A 23,568-nucleotide genomic window follows, 5' to 3' on the forward strand; every position below is an offset into this window, starting at 1 on the left:
TTGCAACCATAATGTATAACCATCTCAGGAAGTCACCATCATTGTCCAGATTAGTTTGTAGCACAGATGGAAGTGATACCCTATACCATTTCTGACCATTGTGATGACAACCGGCTGTAGATTTTTTTTCCAGTGCTGTCATTAGACACAGTACAAACCACATGAGAATTTATGCTGTTGCAAATTCTAATCCAGATGTATTCCAAAGAGATTAAGAAAGAGTATAATTTACACTGAATAAATGAAATTATGAAGTGTAATGTCATGAAATCCACATTGTGTCTTTGGTTGATGTAATTCTGTATTTTAAGAGTTTGTATTTCATTTTATACTGAAGTGACTTGTGGCCTACATTAATAAGAAGCTATTAAACACATCTCTCAAGGAGTGGTGATGGCCTTACTTCTCTGAATGTCATTACTGCTACTGATTTGGTAAGATGACACTTTGACATGGATCAGATCAGCAAATCCCTAAGAACTGTGTCCTACTCACTGAATGCCCTAGTTATCAAGTTCAAGGCAGTACTATTGTAAGATATTTATTTTTATTTATCTTTGTTGACTGGGATAATCTCACTAGGATAGTGGCCTCTTTTCATGGGAAATACAAGGTGATATTTCTGCTAGCACGGGAAATTTGGCTAGGGCATCAGGGAACATGTTATTCTGCTTCCTTACTGGTGTGGAGGATGCTGGTAAGCTGGAGAAGGGAACAAGATGGAGGTGCCACGTTGGTCACTAATACTGAGTGAGCATGAAATTATATTTTGTGCTGAAAATACAAAAGGTGGAGAAAAAGGCAGAGTTCTTGCAGATGAACTGATATTTTTTGAGTGGAGAAACAATCAATGTATTAATGACTCACAGCGAATTACACTTACTGAAGTCTAATCAGGCATGCTAGAGAAAAAGAAATTGATTATACTGATGAGAAAGGAAGATCCTGGAGAGAATTCAGCCCTGTCAAGGGGCAAGATGGCTGACAGACTTTTTCAAGAGTGTGTAATAGAAGAGGATGGAAACAGCAGGGATATGTAGTATTAGGGAAACGTAATATGTAGTATTAGGGAAACGTAATATGTAGTATTAGGGAAACGTAATATGTAGTATTAGGAAGATATAATATGTAGTATTAGGGAAACGTAATATGTAGTATTAGGGAAACGTAATATGCAGTATTAGGAAGATATAATATGTAGTATTAGGGAAACGTAATATGCAGTATTAGGGAAACGTAATATGTAGTATTAGGGAAACGTAATATGCAGTATTAGGGAAACGTAATATGCAGTATTAGGGAAACGTAATATGTAGTATTAGGGAAACGTAATATGCAGTATTAGGGAAACGTAATATGCAGTATTAGGGAAACGTAATATGTAGTATTAGGGAAACGTAATATGTAGTATTAGGGAAACGTAATATGTAGTATTAGGGAAACGTAATATGTAGTATTAGGAAGATATAATATGTAGTATTAGGGAAACGTAATATGTAGTATTAGGGAAGTGTAATATGTAGTATAAGGGAAACGTAATATGTAGTATTAGGGAAACGTAATATGTAGTATTAGGGAAATGTAATATGTAGTATTAGGGAAATGTAATATGTAGTATTAGGGAAATGTAATATGTAGTATTAGGAAGATATAATATGTAGTATTAGGGAAACGTAATATAGTATTAGGAAGATGTAATATGTAGTATTAGGAAAACGTAATATGTAGTATTAGGGAAATGTAATATGTAGTATTAGGGAAATGTAATATGTAGTATTAGGGAAATGTAATATGTAGTATTAGGAAAATGTAATATGTAGTATTAGGAAAATGTAATATGTAGTATTAGGGAAATGTAATATGCAGTATTAGGGAAATGTAATATGTAGTATTAGGAAAATGTAATATGTAGTATTAGGGAAATGTAATATGCAGTATTAGGGAAATGTAATATGTAGTATTAGGAAAATGTAATATGTAGTATTAGGGAAATGTAATATGCAGTATTAGGGAAATGTAATATGCAGTATTAGGAAAACGTAATATGTAGTATTAGGGAAATGTAATATGCAGTATTAGGGAAATGTAATATGTAGTATTAGGGAAATGTAATATGCAGTATTAGGAAAACGTAATATGTAGTATTAGGAAAACGTAATATGTAGTATTAGGGAAATGTAATATGTAGTATTAGGGAAATGTAATATGCAGTATTAGGAAAACGTAATATGCAGTATTAGGGAAACGTAATATGCAGTATTAGGGAAATGTAATATGCAGTATTAGGAAAACGTAATATGTAATATTAGGGAAATGTAATATGCAGTATTAGGGAAATGTAATATGTAGTATTAGGAAGATGTAATATGTAGTATTAGGGAAATGTAATATGTAGTATTAGGAAAACATAATATGTAGTATTAGGGAAATGTAATATGTAGTATTAGGAAAACGTAATATGTAGTATTAGGGAAACGTAATATGTAGTATTAGGAAAACGTAATATGTAGTATTAGGGAAATGTAATATGCAGTATTAGGAAGATGTAATATGCAGTATTAGGGAACGTAATATGTAGTATTAGGGAAATGTAATATGTAGTATTAGGAAAACGTAATATGTAGTATTAGGGAAATGTAATATACAATATTAGGAAAACGTAATATGTAGTATTAGGGAAACGTAATATGTAGTATTAGGGAAATGTAATATGCAGTATTAGGAAGATGTAATATGCAGTATTAGGAAGATGTAATATGCAGTAGTAGGAAAACGTACAGGGAAATGTAATATGCAGTATTAGGAAGATGTAATATGCAGTATTAGGAAAATGTAATATGCAATTAGGAAGATGTAATATGCAGTATTAGGAAAATGGTTTCCAGGCAGCAAGCAAGGAAAGGACTTATGCTGAGACTGTTAGGTTTAAAGAAACTGTACAATAGATGAATGGCCATCTTGTGAAAAGACTACCACATCCTGTGGTAAGTATTTCTTGAAGAAAAGGTACTGTTATTAACAGATATTTTATTTGAGATGAGATGATAAGATAATTCATGTAAGATTTAAAGCAATAGATGTAAATTGTTTCATACATCTGAGTAAAGAGACGTTTTGTGATATAACATTTGAGATTCTGGAACTTTTGCAAAAGTATTTGAATATTTATGATAAAACAATGACTATCCTTGGAATGAATATGTATTTGCTGTGCAAAGGCTCCAAGTATTTAAATATATATATATATAGTTTCAGTTTTGAACTGATGATGTATTTTGATGTTTCTGAGTTTCTGAAAGGGATGTCTAAAGAACTTAAAGTTCAAAACTCAAAAAAGAAAGAAAGAAATATGTCGAAAGGGGTTAGGGAATTTGAGGTGCTTTTGAAAGCAGAGTATTTGCCTAGTACACTACTTATTTTAGGTTGTAGCGATGTTCTGAAATATTGGGGGGAGTAATTGAAAACCTGTTTTTTGTGGGAATGTGTCCCATTTAATTAGTCAACCCATTTAATTAGTCAATGTGATAAAAAATGCTGTCAGCAATGCCCTGAGAAAGGGCACACCTTTCAAGCTTGTCTAGTGTAATGTAGAAAATGCAAAAAGGGGGGGGGGGCATTTATGGTTTGATTGCACGGAAGAAGACGGTGAATGAAATGTTAATATGGAGGGAGAAAAAGAGATGGCAGACGGGGAAGTTGAAGATATGAGAGAGGAAGAAGATGAAAACATGACTGAAGAGGAAAAAGAAGCTACTAAGGAAGATTTGATAAATGTACAAATAGGTTTACAAGAAATGAAAAAAGGTTACGGAAAATAGATCTACAATATTATGGTAAGAAAAGGAGATCAAGAATATTGAAAAAATTCAGAAAGAAGCAGTAATGAAAAATAAACAAAAGCTTTATCAAAAGGTAAAAAAAGGAAAGTATGAATGTTTCTTTTATTTTGTAAATGTTAATAGTATGGAAAATATGTGAAAATATCACGAGTTAGAATGGTGTACCATGCAGATTCAGGATATTATTATTTTGTTGGATATTTGTTTTTTGGTACAAAAGGAGAAAAATCAAATAGAAAAAGACGTGAAGCAGTAAGATTGTGTGGAGTTTGGGGATAGATAAATGTTCAAGGGTTGGAGTTTGGGGATAGATAAATGTTCAAGGGATGCAATAATGTGAAACTAAATATGTAGTTGATGAACTGGATAATTATTAAACCTGGGAGGGTGGTGGTGTTAGATTTTTAAAAAGGTAGAAAATATTATAGGGTAGTATGTGAGCATGCTTAAAGAAAGAAAAAGGTTATTTGATAGTTTGCCTAATGTTACTATAAATGGATTGGTAATTATGGTAGGAGATTGGTTTTGATGTTAGAAAAAAGAAAAGGAAGGCTTTGAGAGATGTTAAACATATTTATAAGGTGATAAAAATGGGACAGTTATGTGCTAGGTAAGAATATAAATATACCTTTTTTCAGAGGAAATGTGCAAACAGAAATAGATTGTTTTCTTTTCCAAGGAATTATTAGAAGTTAAAAGCGGGTCTGTGGTTACACTTTTTTGATCATTTAGCCATATGGGCAGAATTTGGAGAAAGCAGTAAGGTTATTAGGTAGGGAAAATGTATTAAATATAGATTGTGAGTGGTTTAGGTCAGAAATAGCACAGTTATGGAAAGTTCATGTTACAATAACAAACTTCTATATTGTGAAGAGTGGTATTTAAAAACGTGCAGGAGGGTGTGAATCAGGGATGAAAAATAAACGAGAAGAGTGAATAAAGAAGAATATGGGCAGGTTTTGGAACATTTGGAAAATTTAATGGGGAGAAGTGACGTGTTACTGTTTGAAAAAAAAGAAAGGAATTATATGAGAAGAATAATCAGATGATTATGTTTAAATTGTATTAACAGCAATATTATTTAAGAGGAAGGAGAGAAGAGGCATCACCTTTTCTAGCAAAATATGATAGGAATAAAGAAAGTTTAATTAGATATTTGAAGGATGAAAGGGGTATGAGACATTTACACAAAATAAAATTGAGTATTGTGGAAAGATATTTTAGGGATACGTTTTTAGTAATGAAAATAAGAAGGAAGGGTGTTGGGAAGGGGACAGATTGGATGAAGAATGCGTGCAGTGATTACAAAAAAATATTAATATGCAACGATTTAATGAAATGTTAGGGTTTGTTAATTGTGATACAGTTTCAGCCAGAGGTTGATGGAATTGCATACAGGATGTATAAATAATTAAACGAAGAGTGGAACTAATTTTTTGGGAATTTTTAAATGATTCATTAATGCAAAGTGCTGGTAGGGAAAAAGTATACAAAGGAGTTACTAGATTAATTTGGAAGAAGGAAAAAATAAATGATAAAGGGAACTGGTGTCAGATAAATTTGCTTAATACTGTTTTTAAAATATTGATGAAGGTAATGTAGAGAAGACTTGAAAAGATTATAAAGAAATATGAAGAAGGAGGAATTCATGTGGTTAAGAGGAAACAATGTTAGGAAATGTTATGAATTTTTAAAGAAATGGTGGCTGAGATCATTAAAACCAAGGGGACATGAAATTGGTGGTTACAGATGTAGTTAAGGCTTTGATGGTATAGCGTATAACAATTATAGAGTATATCATGGATATCTTTTTAGATTTGAATATATCGGTTTATAATAAGAGTAGAGTAAGAATTTTGGTGAAAGGTTTTCTGATGTAAAAGGGCAGCTTAGACAAAGATGTTTGATGAGTGAGATTTCTTTTTTAGTTTAGTTATGAATAATATCTTACTGCAGGTTAAGTATTTTAGGTGGGAAGGTGGGCATTCCTATAATGTTTTCTTATGCAGTTGATTTGATGATTATTACCAAAAATAAAAAAAAATGGATAAAGGAGGTACTGCAACTTGGAGGACTGTTACTTGGAATGTTAAGCTTAAGTTTAAGTAAAGAAAAAATAAGTTTTCTGTGAAACAGATAGCTATTTTAGGGTTGAGGTTAGGGGAGAGGTGTTGCTGAAGAATAATACGAATTCATGTTTAAGGATATTATGAACACTCTAAATTGGTGAGGAACATTTAAATTGGCTTTTCAAAAAAAAAGGTTATTCTTATAAAGTCAGTAATATTAGGAAAATTAGGCGATTTAGGTGATGTTTTTATGCTTCCTCATAAGAAAGTGAAATTTTTTTTGCAGATGGCATTTTCTTTAGTATAAGAGTTGAGCCTTAACCTCGTTTAAAGGGGTGTTTTGTATGTTAGCCCCGATAAAAGGGGGCTTCAAGCTGATTAATCTGATGGTTCACTTGGCATTATTGCATTTATTGATTAATTTTTGGCAAAATGTGAAAGAAAATAAAAGAATAAGAAAGACTCAAGAGTTTCAAATATGTTAATGACAGCATAAAATATTATTATGGAATTTAAATATAAGAAGGATATGTGAAAAAGGAAAGAATGGTATGAGGTAATAATGATAAAATATTATTATGTATACCTTTGGGTAAATTTGGAGAGGATGGAAAAATGGCAGTTATAGATAGAAAGTATAGACTGAAGGGAATGTTGCATTTACAGGACTTCTTATGAAGATTGACTTTAGACAAGTTGTCATTGAAAGAGCACGTGCTTTAAAAGGTTGAAGAGCAAAAATTATATTATGATTATAAGGAATTAGAAATGGCAAGACATGTTTTGTTGGATGTAAGAGTTAAAATGTGAGATAATGGATATTTGTGATATAGGTGCTGTAAATATGAGTATGGTATTATGTTAATATTATGAAAATGCAAAGAAATTGTTTAAAGATTGTATAGGAAAATGTTTTGCATTGAGTGAGAATTGTGGAAAGTAAGATCAAATGAGATTTTGTTTTAAAAATTGTTTAAAATATTTCTTTCTGGTCCTATAAAACATACTTAAAATGGTTGTGGAGGAAAGAATGGGCAGGATAGAAATTTGAGAAAAGGATAATATAAATGGAAGTGTTATATGTATAAAATTGTAAATATTGTATAAATATTTGTTTTATGTGTAAATATCTTAATAAAAATAGAGAACCCATAGTCTTTTCAATAGGTGATGGGAATCTTTTACATCAGCATCAGTTACCACCAACTCGAGCAGATGGATCTTATTTTAACATTTCTTCCAAAGGATGACATACTCCGAGGAGTAGACCTCCCCCCCCCATGCTGTACTACAGTGCCAGCAATCCAGTCACCTGGAGTGGGAATAGAACCCACAGCTTCTGGGTTTTGTTCCACTGATACTACTAACTGAGATAGTGGCTGAAATTCAGATAAGGCAAACATGGATAAAAAGAAGTAGATGGTATTACACAATACACATGTTTTGCCCTTTCTGTGTGTGTTTGAGATCTTGTAGTTAGTATATAAATGTAGCAGGGGTGTGGTATACATAGAGGCTTCTACTCTGCAAAACCATGCATTTAGCTTGTTTATGTTGTTCCTCTTTTAGCTGATGTATGCTGATCATTTGATGAGGGGGTTCAGTGTTTGAGGTTGCTTCTTGGTGATTTAATTAGCATGGTTTTCAATGTCTGTGTTAATTTAATGTCAGTGCTGGAATGTATATGAAGAAAATTACTAGGACCATAGTAAGGTGTCCTGATACCATTGGTTTCTTTATGTCCTTCTTGACACCAATCTCCTTTGGGAAGTCTGATTCAGTGGGGCATCCATCCTGTAGAACTAGTCATCTGTGTGCAGCCCGAACCCTTGGATGAAAATTTTAGTAGTTCCCTCTGGGTGTGGCATTTTTCTTCACAAGAATCCTCCTTTTGATAATGACATATAGGAAATACCCACAGACCCCACCGTTTTTAATTCATTCTCACATTATTGAAAGTTTGAGCAAAGCTAATGTTTTTATATGGATCTTTTCTTCATTTTATTAAATGTCTAAATAGTACTTCAGAAGTATATATTTCAGTCTAATTTTAGTTTCTGGTTAATTCTTTTGCTAATGAATGAAGCTGTTTAAGTATTTATTTCTTAATTTCTTCATAAATTCATTAACTGGATGTGTGATCTGGTCCAAGGGTCAGTTTTTAGCAATGACCCTGTCTTAACACAGCTGCCTTTTGAGAACAACGTGAGTAGTATGAACATTATTTTATAGAATAACCTTAAACTAGTAATATAAAACATTGATAAAATGTCTTAAGGAGCAGTTACAATGCATCAGACATATTTTCTTACTATATTCTAAAACTAATGTTGGGTAGCCATTTTTAGCATGACATTTGCAGGAAGATAAGGCCATAATACCTCCCTAAAACAAAAGGAAGATATATCTCTAGAGCTAGTTTGGAAATGGCTGTCTCTATGTTTGAGGAAAAAAGGTAGAGCTATTGTAAAATATTAAACAACATTGAAAATAAAAAATAGCAATTTATTTGTAAGGAAGGGTGGGACTGGGGAAGGCAAACTTAAGCTATTACAAGTTTGGCTGTTGCTCAATATGAGCAGTTTCCAGCCTAGTATTTGTGTAACACTTTTAGTTGAGAAAGGGCTTTTTACCTACGAAGACCACATAAAGGTGGGATTATAGGAATGGGCAAGGAGATTTTCTATATATTTTTTAACAAGGAAAATAATCGATCGGTATTCTAGGTTCTAGAGAGCAACGATTTAGCTGTAGTAGTGCTGATAGTTACCCTAGTAACATTAACACTAGTACAAGTTTAGACTGCTGTCAGCTGTCCTTACATCATCATTGTATGACATAAGAATGTCACCTGATCAGGGAATCATCTGCAGTCGAGATGATCCAGATGAAGTGTATGACCGTATGATATAATGACCAGACACCCAAGAATATGCAACCCCACACTGAAGGGGAGCTGAGTTGGGGAACATTTTATCAAATTGTACTTTAATGTGCTTTCTTGAAAGTTGGTCAAAAAGTAAATGAGGATCCTAACTTCAAAACCTGAAGAAGCAAGCTAGGCTTTACAAAGGATTGACTGACGATGTCACAACATGCCTGAGAGCTCCAGAAGCTCTGTGTGTAAGGATGGTCATTTAGTTATTGTAAAAATACAGAAGTCAGGCCTCAAGTCACATTGGGCATCAGCAGTACGATCAACAATAATAAAAAAGATGAAAATGTGATTGTTAAACCTGTTTTTTCAAATATTTTAATGAGTGGATGGAGATTAACTATGTGTCCATATTATTCAGGTTTGGAATGGTTATTTGATTTGGGAACACTGGTAGAATGACAGATGACTTCCATGTGCTCGGTATAATCCACCATTTGGGTTACATTAAAAACGAAGATGACTGGCTTGTATGTATGTGTGTATATATATATATATATAGTTCCCTATCAGAAGCCTGAAACACTATAAGCTTGAAAATCAAAATCCTGAAACCAAAAGCCTGAAAATTCAAAATCCCGAAAACCCAAAATCCTGAAACTCAAAATCCTGAAAACACAAAATGGACATACTGACGTCATTGTGGCTTTGCTATTGTTAGCCCTGTGGTGTTAGGTCATGCGTTGGGTTCAGGTAAGTGTGCGGTTGGTTTTATGTTAGGGTTAGGGGCAGTTTAAGTGAGTTAGGGTTAGGGCGCAGGTTAGGCATGTATGCAATAGTGACAAATATTGGGGTTAGGGGCGGTTTAAGTGAGTTAGGGTTAGGGTGCGGGTCAGGTGAGTGTGCGATAGTGACGGACCTTAGGGTTAGGGTTAGGGTCAGGGTCAGTTGGTAGATGTTAGTGTCTTTATAGTGACATATTAGCATTATTTGTGTTTTCAGGATTTTGGGTTTTCGGGATTTTGAATTTTCAGGCTTTTGGTTTCAGGATTTTGATTTTCAAGTTTATAGTGTTTCAGGCTTTTGATAGGGAACTATATATATATATATATATATATATATATATATAATATGCTGTAGCATGTTTAAGAATTCAGGTTAGCAATTCAAGAGAATGGGAGGCAGGCTGTTCCAATTTCAAACATGACATAAAAGTAAAAAATAAAAACATAAAACTGCCACAAAAGCATTAGAACTCACTTGTCCTGCATAAAACAGATCCAGAATAAAAAGCAAAACACCAGGACCTCTTGAGACACATGATTAAAACCAACCAATACATTGTTCTAGTGTGAACAAGAATATTTAAACTAAGAGCTGTTTTTAAAATGTATTAGACATCTGAAGAAGTGAGGTTACCCACGAAAGTGCTTGTGCGAATAAAGATTTTTATAACTGGATTCTACAGCAGTCTCCAAGTCCTGGTGTTTTGCTTTTTATGACTTAAAAGTAGTTGTCCAAATGTGTGCTTTGAAGTTGAATTTGGGGCACTACCCATATAAAATGAAAAGATTATCAGTTCCTGGACTGAGGTAGTAAGTATTAACCAGACGTGGTGAGCCTTTTCACATGAATTTGTCAGATATCTTTGTATAACAACCATATGTCCTTGTGAGCAAGAATGACCTTCCAGGCAAACACTTTCAGTGTCCATTGTGCATATCAAAAAAGAGGAAATTATGTAATATATGGACTGCACTAAAACTTTTACCTAAGGCTTTATAGTCAGTCATTTCTGAATTCTACTTTGTGACTTCTACACAAGATTCATACAAAGGCTTCTATAATGGACAGATAATATCCTGCTTGAGTAGATTACTTCTTTGTTTAGCAGCTGTTGACCATTTCTACTGTCTTCATGGTTTCATGTGACAGTGCATTTTCCAGTGTCTCACATACCTTCACTAGGCAAGAAATCTAAGCAGCAAGACCTCCGTGACAAGAAGATGCTCACAACATCTGTCCAAGCCTTTTTCATCACCAACCATAATATCAATCTCACTAGATACAGGGATGCTGAAAAAGCATCGATGCATCCTCATAGATGCTGTTCTTAATTCTGACACCAAGAATAAACTCCTAAATACATGAGGTCTCTCTGTCTTTTTGATTGATGTTTGACACTATTGATTCCAAAGCGAGGACCACTGCTTTGAGGAAGGCACTGAAAATCATTTATGGACATGCATCTCCATAATGTCTACTGAAAATGAGCAGGAGTTACATAGGCACATGCATCACTGCAATACCAACTGAGAATGAGCAGGAGTTACATAAAGACATGCATCGCTGTGATGTCGACTGAGAATGAGCAGGAGTTGCATAGGCACATGCATTGCTGTGATGTCTACTGAGAGTGAGCAGGAGTTGCTTAAGGACATGCCTCACTGTCATATCTACTGAGGATGATTAGGAGTTGCTTAAGGACATGCATCACTGTCATGCCTACTGAGAATGAGTTGCATAAGAACATTCATTGCTGTGATGTTGGCTGAGAATGAGCAGGACTTGTTGACTGAAAATGAACAGGAGTTGCATAGGAGTTGCTTAAGGACATGCATCACTGTCATGTCTACTGAGCATGAGCAGGAGTTGCATAAGGACATGCATCGCTGTGTTGTCTACTGAGAATGAGCAGCAGTTGCACAAAGACATGCATCACTGTGATGCCTACTGAGAATGAGCAGGAGTTGCATAAGGACATGCATCGCTGTGATGTCTACTCAGAATGCGCAGGAGTTGCATAAGAACATGCATCACTGTGATGCCTACTGGGAATGAGCAGGAGTTGCATAAGGACATGCATCGCTGTGATGCCTACTGAGAGTGAGCAGGAGTTGCATAAGGACATGCACTGCTTTGATGTCTGCTGAGAGTGATCAGGAGTTGCCTAATATTCCCTTAACTAGAACTGATCTCTTGGGCAGATAGGTTAGTGAGGTCCTCATGAATCTGAAAGAAAGAACGACACTGCTTGTCTTCATCAGCAATTCAATAAAAAGTAACCAATTGCCTCGTGAGTCCAGAAGAGGGTTAGGAGGGAAATGAAGCATCATTTTGGAAATATCACTTTCCCCCTTGGTTATAATCACAGGGAGGGGTAAAAGGACAGCAGCAGTCTTAGAAAAAACATATTTAACATCAGCCAAATCTTATTCCTGTTGGGAAGTCCTACCCTCATTTGTTGCTTTTTTGCCTCCGCTGGCTTTCTTTCTAGGCCAGTTGAAGTATTTAAACGGAAATTTTCTCTCTATCCTCTGGTAAGGAGAATAATCACATTCAGTCAACGGTCATTCAGCTGTTTGAAAACGCACCTGCAGAAATAATTAACTATGTGAGAAATCTTTTGAGAATCATTTCTTATCCTTCTCTTGAAAAACACTAGAGGAAAAGTAAGATTTTCCAAGGAAGGGAGGCTTTAAGCTAGTTTCCTCTTTGTTCCAATTAATGTTTTTGTCTTTCACTATGTGAATCTAACATTTCTGCACTGCTTTTTTCCATACAAAAAAAATAAAGTCAGAAATCTAATTCTTCTTCTTGGTAGTTGGGCTAGTTTTGCACTGTACTTGTCTATCTGTATAGATAGCTAGATGTTTCTGTATCTGTAGAATATTTGCCTTTTCATTCTTTTTTCAGCATGCTCACAGTGACATGAGAGAGGGTACTAAAACTCCATGATACTTATTCCTCTCAACTGTCCAGATTTTTGCCTTAGATATTTGATCTGTTCCACTTAAAATTTCTGTGTTTTTCTGAGAATTCGTTGAAAACTGAAGTTACTAAATAATGACATTTCATTGAGTTTCAGATTTTATACTCTCCAGAAAAGATCATTCATGTGATGACTCCACAGTTATCTCTCCTGCAAAAAAAGTACAGTTGTGTACACTTACCATAAATGTAGATGTTCAAGTGTATTCACTGTTGCAGTCATTACATTTGGGTAATCTGCTGGCAGGTTGCCCTCAGTCGGCCTGAATAACAAAGTCTTGGGTCCTGAATCGGTTGCTGTCTCCTCTTCCATGACGTCAGGTCGTCAGGGGTATAAAACACGCAGCCGACGACATTTTAATAAGTTTTTCTTGCCCCAGATGTCAGGTGCCCCCCAAATGGGGAGAAAAAATATATATATATAAACTGTAAATATAAAAATGCGCCTTAGAAACATAAAATTTACCTTCAACTAAAAGCAAATACACCACAAAGGCTTTTGAATATAGTGAAGGAAAGAAAAGGTATAGAAAGGGGGATTGGCGGGTGGGTAACCCAGACTGCAACAGTGAATACACTCAAACATCTACATTTATGGTAAGTGTGCACAACTGTACAATGTTCTTCATGTTTCACTGTTGCAGTCATTACATTTGGGTAGAATCCCAAAGCTATGGATGGGAGGATGGAACTAAACAGCATTAGGAGCAGCTATAAGGCCCTGCAGGACTGCAGTGGCAAAGTCTGCCCTGGATTTAGAGAAGAGAGGTAAATGATAATGCTTTGTGAAAGTATGAACAGAGCTCCAAGTAGCAGCTTCTAGAATGTCCCTGGTTGGGACCCCTCTGAGAAAAGCTGCTGAAGTAGAGGCAACCCTGGTGGAATGGGATCTGATCCCCTTGGTCACAGGTTTACCATGGTGCAAGTAGCAGAAACAATAGGAATGGCTTTTCCATTTAGAAATAGTTTGCTTTGATATAGCCTTCCCCTCTGATCCTGCAGCAAATGCTACCAGTAGTTGCTCAGATTTTCTTGGAGATTTTGTCCTGTTTAAGTACAATCTTAGTTGCCTGTGTACATCCAATGAATGCAGAATCTGCACCCCCTTGTTCTGCGGATTTGGGAAAAAAGTTGGCAGATGAATGGTCTGATTAAGAGCCACACTGGATACCACCTTAGGCATAAAAGAAGGATTGGTCCTGAGGGCCACCCTGTCTGGGTAAAAAATAATGAAAGGGTCCACTGCCATGAGAGCCTGTAGTTCTGAAACCCTTCTAGCTGAAGTGACTGCCAAAAGAAAAGCTGTCTTCCAAGAAAGAAATTTTATATCCGCAGTAGCTGCTGGTTCAAAAGGAGGCAGGGTGAGTTTTTCCAGCACAAAATTGAGGTCCCATGAAGGAGTTGGTGCTCTCCTGGGATGCCTTAAATTTTTGGCCCCTCTGAGATACTGTTTTAGCAGTGGATGCAAAAAGAGGGGAGGCTCTGTGTTGTAATGAGCCGAAATGGCAGATGCATGGATTTTTATTGAAGAAAAAGATAGGCCCTTGTCAAGCATCTCAGTTAAGTATTTCAAATCCGAGGAATATTGGGCTTTGCTGTGTCTATTCCTTGTGCTTGGTTCCAAGCACAGAATCTCTTCCATTTATCAGCATAAGATTTTCTAGTACCAGGCCTTCTGGCTTTCAAACTGACATCCACCACAGGTTTACTGAGAGATGTGGTTTGAACCATTAGGTGGACAGTAGTCTCTCCTTTGATAATCACATTGCCACAGTGGTCAGGAAATCCTTCTATGTGTCACACCTCATCACAAAAGGTTTCTCATCCAGAAAAAAAGAGGTCATTGTTCCCCTCTACTCATCACTCATTAGCCCCTTTATAGAGTACAATGCCCCTTTTGGTATGTACCTCACAAGACATCTACAACAACTGGAAAGGCTGCAAAAATACCAAACAAAGAGGATTACTGGCCTCAAACAGATGCCTTACGCAGACCATCTCAAAAAATCCAGCTTTACTCTGTCGCATATCGTCTACTCAGAGGTCATCTCTGCCTAACATACAAAGCTATGTCAAACCCAGAGCTGTTGGGCATGCTTCACTTAAAGAAATCCCAATCCCTCCGAGATACACACCTCATCACAAAAGGTTTCTCATCCAGAAAAAAAGAGGTCATTGTTCCCCTCTACTCATCACTCATTATCCCCTTTATAGAGTACAACACCCCTTTTGGTATGTACCTCACAAGACATCTACAACAACTGGAAAGGCCGCAAAAATACCTCACAAAGAGGATTACTGGCCTCAAACAGATGCCTTACACAGACCGTCTCAAAAAATCCAGCTTTACTCCGTCACATATCACCTACTCAGAGGTCATCTCTGCCTAACATACAAAGCTATGTCAAACCCAGAGCTGTTGGGCATGCTCCACTTAAAGAAATCCCAATCCCTCCGAGATACACACTTTAGGGACATAAACCTTGTCACCACAATAAACAGAACATGCTGGAGGGATAGATTACTGTCCCAGAGACTTCCAATAATCTGGAACAGACTACCTATCTATGTCAAACAGAGCTCCTCATTAGCACTCTTCAAGAAAATCAAGAAAAATCTTGATGATTGGATGGGTAATAGGAAATTCTCCCCGGGGATCACTTCTGTGGTTCTGCTTGACAGGTGCACAAAAAAATAATTTTCTTGGGTGGCGAAAGCCAGTGTACCTTTTTGGGTAGGCTTGTATAGGCCCTAGGGCCAATAGCCTAGTACCTACCTATGAACCTATGAATAATTAGTTGATTAGCCATGCTGCAAGATTCAGAGTTTGGAGATGAGTATGCAGAATTTCATAGTTCTGATGAGACAATAGATGAAGTGTTTGAGGCAAGTACCACGGAGGAAGGCGTGGCATATTCCTTAAAAGCGGGTACCAGTGTTGGTGAGGCCAGTCCAGAGCAATTAGAATCATTTGTGGTTTTTCCTGTCTGAATTTTACTAAGACAGACCTTGGAGAGTAGAGGCGGGGGGGGGGGCACAGACTGAGGTTCTTCCAGCTGAAGGATGGAGCATCCACTTTCCATGCTTTTTTGTGATGAGTTCTTGTGCAGAATTTGTCCAACTGATAGTTTTGGGGAGAGGCAAATAGATCTATGTCTGGGCTTCCCCATTTCTGTGTTAACATGCTGGAGATTTGTTGATCCAGTTTCTATTCGTGCGGGTCCATAAGATTTCTGCTTAGGTCATCTGCCAGAGTATTTTACTTTCCTGGCAGGAATTGAGCTTGAAGCTGTATTTGGTAAGTCAAGGCTGTGTTCCACAGGGCCATGGCTAGTCTGCAAAGGGGGTAGGAATGGGTACCCCCCTGCTTGTTTATGTACCACATAACAGTGGTGTTGTCTGTCTTTATCAGTAGTTGTCCTGGATGAAGTAAGTCCTTGAAGGCTGTCAGAGCATTCTGAACAGCTAGCATTTCTTTCTGGTTGATATGTAGATGCATTTGGTTTGGGCTCCACTTGCCCTGAATGCATCTCCCTGCCAGGTGGGCCCCCAAGGCATAGTCTGATGAGTCTGTAGTTAGGGTTTGGGTGGCAGGGGGTAGAGTGAATGGCAGTCCCTTGTTCTGGTGACATGTCTCTGCCCACCAAAGAAACTCCTGTTGTAGGCAGGGAATGAGAGGAATCATTGTTTCCAGGCTGTGACAATGTTGACTCCATAAACTTTTTAGGTACCATTGAAGTTTCACCAAGAATGAAAAACTGATGTGAAAAACAAGAAAAACGGCTAAGGAAAAATGCCAGCGTCCACAAACAAGTATTTAATAAAATCAATGTCCTTTAAAAACCAATGTTGTGATGGAAAAAAGTCCAAAATAAGTCAAACAAGAATCAACAAATCCAAGTGTAAGGTGATTTTCGTCTGTTAATATAAACAGACTTCTTCAGACCTGATCTGAAGAAGTCTGTTTATATTAATAGACGAAAAGCGCTTGTTTGTGGATGCTGGCATTTTTCTTGAGCCGTTTTTCTTGTTCTTACCATTGAAGTTTCCTCATATGCAGTATGGAATTAGTAGAATGCAGAATGCCATGAACCCCAAAGCCTGCAGAATTTGTCTTGCAGATAACTGGGTTTTTGTTGCCATTTGTTTGAAGTATATTGTCAATTGCATTTGTTTGTCTCGTGTGAGGTAAGCCATCTGGGCAGTTGTATTCAATCTTGCACCCAGGAATGTAATTATTTGAGAGGGTACCAGATGTGATTTCTTTTCATTTATGGTGTACCCTAGGCATGCTAGAAGCCTTTTTACAAATGCCAGATGTTGAAGAAGAGTGTCTTTGTTCTCTGCCTGAATGAGACAATCGTCCAGATAAGGGTAAATTTGAATGTTTCTTTATCTGCAGAATGCAATTACTGGTGCCAGGCACTTTGTAAAGACTGTGGGCACAGTAGATAAGCCAAAGGGTAGTGCAGAGAATTGGTAATGCAAAAGTCCTGCTTTGAAGCAGAGGTATCTTCTGCAAGATTCCCTTATTGGGATATGCAAGTATGTCTCTTTTAAGTCTAGAGTTACTAACCAGGCATTCTTGCCTAGCATAGGCAGTAGCTGTTGTAATGTCAGCATTTTGAATTTTGGAATGTCCAGGAACGTGTTCAGAATCGATAAGTCCAGTATTGGACGCCATGATTTGTCTTTTCTGGGTACCAGGAAAAATCTTGAATAAAATCCTTGTCCTTTTTCCTTTTCTGGTACCGGTTGAATAGCCCCCATATCCATGAGGGACATGACTTGTTTATGGGCCTCTGCCCACTGGTTTTGTGGCAGATCTGGCCATCCGTTTGGAATTGGCAAAGTATGGAAATTAAATCTGTACCCCTGGGATACTATGTTTAATACCCACTTGTCCTGGGTAATTAACTGCCAATTTTGAGCATGAAGTGCTAGTTTTCCCCCCAAGGGGGGTTGCCAAAAGATAAGTGCTTGGAGATGGTAGAGAAAGTCACTGAGACTGCTTACTGTAGGGTTGTGCTTTGTTACCTCCAGATTTGGAGGTGGAGGCACCCCATTGCTTTGACCTGTAAGATCCCTGTGATTGATATCTGGAGCCTTTTGAGCACCTGGGTTTGCCCTGAGTGGCTCTGTTGGACACAGGAAAGGACCAATTCTTAGCAGGCCAGTGCCTACTGAACCTGGGTGGCTGCACTTGCAAGAAATCTTTTACAGTTTGCATAGATTTAGCTTGGTCTTCCATTTTCTTTAAAACCTCTTCTGCCTTATTACCAAACATTCTATCATACTGTAAAGGGGCATCCAACAATTTAGCTTTAACATGATCAGGCAGAATTTGCTTCTTGAGCCAGGCATACCTTCTTATCACAGATCCAGTTACAGCGGCCCTGTAAGAGGCCTTCAAGGAATCAAAACCACATTGCAAAGTATGCTTTCCAACTTGTTCTACTGAATGCAATAAATCCTGTAACTCTTTATTTTTCACACAATCAGAAATCAACATAATTTTCTGTTTCAGTAAGCCCATAACATGCTGTTGATATTTAAGCATATGAAACTGGCAGTTTAAAGCCCTGATTGTCAAGGTTGCAGACGTATAAACCTTCTTACCCCATGTATCCAGCGCCCTGGAATCTCTATCAGAAGGGGTAGAATTTTTGGCTGTAGAAACCTTAACACCCTTGGGACACTGAGAAATAGTCTCAGGATCAGCAGCAGGATTTTTGAAAATAAATTTGTGGGAGTCAGAAACCCTGTAATATCTGTCTGGCTTACTAGGAGCCGGAGGCAGGGAATCAGGAGCCATGCTTGATTCCAAGAACACATCATCAACAATATCTAATACAGGAGGTATTGCCAAAGGCCTGTGCTGAGGAAGAAGGAAATCCCTAAGCCTCTTTTTTGATTCAGAGAAGTCCTGACTCTCCCAGTGAAAATGTTCCCTTAAAGTATGCAAAGTCTCTAAAAAAGAGTAATCTTCAGGAGGAGATGCAGATGGGATGGATTCCTCTGCATCAGTATCCTCATAAGTTGGAATAGAAAATTCCTGATCAGAAGAGGAATCAGAAGAAATGGAAACCTGATCTGAAGATTCATAATCAGTGCCTTGCCTAGGCCTCTTAGCCGGGGGGGGGGGGGGTTTGGGAACCCCTGATCAAGGTAATTAAATCCTCAGTCATTTTGATCATTTGTTTTTTAGGCATAGGTGCCTGAGCACGTGGCTCATGCGTCAGTTTTTTAGACACAGAAGTTGTTTTTGACCTTGTTTTTGTTGATGGCGTTGGTTTAATATAAGAATGTTGAGGCCTGAGAACACCCTCAGAAGCCGGTGCCTGCTCAGCGGCTCCGGACCATCCAAGGGAGAGACATCTGCGGGTTCAATCCTTTGAGAATCTCGCTGTATACTGGACTCATGGGTCTCGATAGAGGCCTGCGACTCAAAAGTAGCGGGTATCAGGGGCTGTGAAAGTGCCTCACTGAGTACTGGCGACTGGCTTAGGAGAAGCTTTGTTGTCGGTTTTGGACCTCGACAGTGTATTTCTGTCTTTTTACTTGCACTTTTTGTGAACTCCGGTAGTCGGATTGCTAACCGACGACATTTCAGGGTAGTTAAATCTTGAACCAAAATATTTCGAGGAAAAATATACAGACTCTTAATAGTGCGTTGGTTAAATTTAGCACAAAACCGACAGCAAGGCACATTGTGATCAGGGCCTAGGCAAGGAATACAGTACAAATGAGCTATTTGCTTCCCACAAGTAATGCAATTATTAGCTTTTACTGACATTGGTAAGGAGCAAGAAAAAGTTTCCCCAACGGGGTACTTCGCTTTAGTTTGAAGACTTCGGTTCTGAAACTCGAAATTGAAAATTTAAGGAGTCTGCCGACCAGCACTTGTGAACTGCTTCTGCTTCGGGCACCACGCGGCAAGAAAGACTGATTAAAATGGTGTCGGCTTCATGTTTTATACCCCTGATGAGCTGACGTCATGGAAGAGGAGACAGCAACCGACGCAGGACCCAAGACTTTGTTATTCAGGCCGACTGAGGGCAACCTGCCAGCAGATTACCCAAATGTAATGATTGCAACAGTGAAACATGAAGAACATCATCAGCAAACTGTAAGAACTTACCCAGGAGTACTTCTCCTCTATAGAGACCTGGCTGACGTATACCCAGCTATTGCTTAATCCAAGTAAATCCAAACTAATCCTATTGACTCCCAAACAGCTTACAGCCAACAAAACCTCTTTCTCAGTTACCTCATCCAACAAAACAAGAATTAAAGTTGTCACATATAGTAAACTGCTAGGCGTCTGTGTAGATGAGAACCTAAAATCTGATATACACATCCAAAATATAGTGAAAAAATTACACCAAAAGCTACATCTATCCAGGCAAACCCTTCCTCTCAAACACTATAAGAAAACATATTGCCTCTTCTCTCTTTTTGCCTGCTCCAGTGTATTCTGCCCCCATCCTCAACAACATCCAAGTGACCTTGTTAAACAAACTTAAGGAATGTTACTACAAAATACCATAATCCACTGCCAACCTTCCAAATAGCGCCCCCCACTGTGCCGCCCTAAGACAATTACAGTGGCTGGAATTCCAACATCATCTAACCTACTCACAACTTCCACAAAACTGTAACATTGTGTATAAACCTAAACAACACTCTATCCATTTCCAGATTCATACAAATATACATCCCTTCCAGGTGACTACATTCATCGGACGAACACCTATTCCATGTATCCACACCCAATAATTCGGCTGATAAATTACTAGTCTCCCACTACCGTACTAAATTATGGAACCCCATCTCACTAACAATATAACAAGAACACTCCCTAAAATCTTTTAAAACTGATCTAAAGTCAGCTAGAGTCATATCTACTCATTTACCACCTTTGTGCATATGATGTTCCTGGATGATATCCAAACCCTTACTGTCACCACTCAATTCAGCTATAAACCAGTTTGCTCTTCCTGCCCTAACTTACAGTTTTGGAATGACTGACTGGCCCCAAAACATGTTGGATAGATTAGACAGGAAAACAACAAGGATGGTTCATGCTCACCAAATGATTTATAAAAAATCAGTGCATACCAAGATTACATATTCCCCATTCCAAAGGAAGGATGGGCCTCCTTGAAAGTGATTACATGTACAGATCTGTAATTGTGGGACTGCACAAATACCTGCTGACCTCACAAGACCCAAATGTAATGAAAGTTTTGAAACATGAGGAGAATAAATCTAATTTGACTTCTCTGCTTAGTCTAGCAGAAGCATATCAGTGTCAAGCAGGAATGGAAATCAAATCAGAAGTAGATAAAAAATCAGGCAGCAACTGACTGTGCCAAAAAAACAAAAGAAAGAATATAAGCTGAAGGACCAGATGAGAAGGCAAGACATGTGGGAAATGCATAAATATAGTTGCAAGTATAGAAAACTTCTGGAAGAACCTTTTGTTGATCAGGATTGAATGCAGGAATAGTTAAGGAGAGGTGAATTCAAACCAGGACATGAAATGTTAATACTGGTGGCCCAAGATAGTGGGCTTATGTACACTTTGGTTTAAAAAGTCCATTAACATGGGAGAAAGACAAATGTTGGTTTTGTAAAACAGAATTGGAACAGTTGCTGGTTGTGACACACTAATGGCAGAAGGACTGTACACTGAAAGGCATAATAATGTGGCAAGACTGTTGCACTTGGGATTATGCAAGCATTATGTATGGTATTGCAGTGGCTGAAAAAACAGTGGAAACATAAGCCATAAAGCATCATAGAAAATGATGGTTTACATCAAATGGCAGGACCCATTACAAACGGTTCAAAAGATAGATGCTAGAAAACTGGATATAGTAGTCCATGAAAAGAAGGCAAAAGTAGCATTGATCATTGAAATCACCACACCCAGTGACTACAGTATCCTGGGTACAGAGAGACACAAAGTCATAAAATATCAGGATTTGCAGGCAGAAATGAGAGCATTGTGGAAGGAAGATAGACAGTTCCGATAGCAGTAGGAGCAACAGGTCTTATAAAAAAGAATATTCAGTTGTATTTAGATATGTTACCAATACATGTAACCCCATACAAATTGCAGAAGTATTCATTACTGGGCACATTGCGGGTGCTGCAAAGAGCACTTTGGGCTGATATCAAAGATTGAAACAATACTAATTTCATGAACTTTTATCATACTTCTACTTGGGAATGGGGTCCATTCCTGTCACGGTATTAAATGTGCAAAAGACTTGTAGAAATTAAAAGACAGTCACCAGTCTTTTATGTAACTTTTGTGCCCGTGAATCATCCCACAGTAGCTTTTTATAATGTTATGTGACAATGAGCTTGAGAAGTTCAGGGATAATAGAAGCAAGAGTTGTCATTTTTACAACATTACTCAACCAGAGAAAAAGTATTGTTTCAGCTTAAAGAAAGGGATGATCTTGTCATTAAACCTGCGGATAAAGGAGGAGCCAGTGTGATATTGGACTCATTGTGGTATAGGAATAGGATGCTAGGTATGTTGGAAGATGAACATACATGTAAGAAAATAAGTAAAAGATAATTAGAGGTGATGGTTTCTAAGTTTTACAATAGCCTGTATGACATGCTTTTGGAAAGGCGTTTAACAAAGAAACGTTTTGATTTCTTCGAGTTAAAAAAAAGCACTATTCCAAGTATCAGTAGCTTACCCAAAATCGACAAAGGTTATGATAATCCACCCCTACGGCCCACTGTAGCTGGAAGAGGGTGGATAACTGAGCCTCTTTCCATCTATGTAGAAAATGAACTGAAAAGGGCTTTACCTAAAGCTAGATCAGTTTTGAAAGATACAGGTGGTACTAGTAGATCTTTATGTCAAAACAGAAAATTTGGTTAATGTTACAGATCTCCTTCTTGTTACTATGGATATCAAAAGTTTATTTACTGTGATTCCCAATAATTATGGGATCAAAGCCATTTGTGAATTTCTTCTGTGAGCTGGATACAAAGCAAATCTTTTGTGTTCCCTATTGGATTTGATTCTAGAGAACAATGTTTGTGTATTTGACCAAGATTATTATTGGCAGACATGGGGAGGGGGCTAGCCATGGGCACCCCTTGTGCAAACAGCTACTCGAATTTAGTACTCACCCATTGGGAACAAACTGAGGTTCTTAGTGACACTAATCCTTGGCACTCACATCTGCTCTACTACGGTCACTTTGTGGATGATACTTTTATCCTGTGGCAAGGCGACGAGAGTTAGCTGATGCAGTTTACTGAATTTTTGAATTCAAGTACGACTTTTTTGGAATTTAAGGTTAATTACTCAAAAGAAGAAATCGATTTCTTAGATGTTAAACTTACTTTACATCACGGTACAGGACTTAGCACCAATCTGCATAGAAATAACACATGGAAGAACCACTACTTGCATCACAATAGCATGCATCCTGACCACATATTTAAAAATGTTGTGGAGAATTAAATGCTATGGATCTCTAGACTTTGTACCAGTGACATTGATTTTAATAGATAGTGTGGAAAGTTACAAGAGCATTTACAAGATAGAGGGTGCAAAAGTAGAGATCTTGAAATAAAAGCTGACATTAATGAAATAAGAGGTGGAAAGGGGCACCCATATTTCACGAGAAAGGGACCTCCAATCAGTAAACAAGAGAAGAAAAAGGATAATGCATTAAATTGTGCTCTCACATGCAGCACCGATCGCCCGAGAGATATGTGAAGTAATCAGAAGATTTTAGCCAATACTTGTAGAAGATGCCAAAATAAAAAATACTGTGGGTGACTGCCAGAGATTTACTTTTAAGAATAAAAAGAATATTAAGATTGCTTTGCAGTAAAGATGGTTTTACCCATAAGAAAATGTCTAATAGAAAGGTAACTTTTAAGTGTAATAGATGCAAAGCTTGTGTATCAATTGATAGTAGCAACACCTTTTATCATCCTATTTCCAATAAACAATTCATTTTTGAAGTAT

The 23,568-nt window shown here is 37.4% G+C and overlaps 1 protein-coding gene across 2 annotated transcripts in view; it reads left to right on the plus strand.

Annotated features, from left to right (window-relative positions):
* The window catches only part of CARD11 (caspase recruitment domain family member 11), a 2,459,919-nt gene that overhangs the window by 1,914,451 nt on the left and 521,900 nt on the right, over nucleotides 1-23,568 (plus strand). The window lies entirely within an intron of this gene.

The sequence above is a fragment of the Protopterus annectens genome, chromosome 12.part0 (genome assembly GCF_019279795.1).
Source record: "Protopterus annectens isolate FY-2018-M chromosome 12.part0, PAN1.0, whole genome shotgun sequence".
Lineage (NCBI taxonomy): Eukaryota > Metazoa > Chordata > Ceratodontiformes > Protopteridae > Protopterus > Protopterus annectens.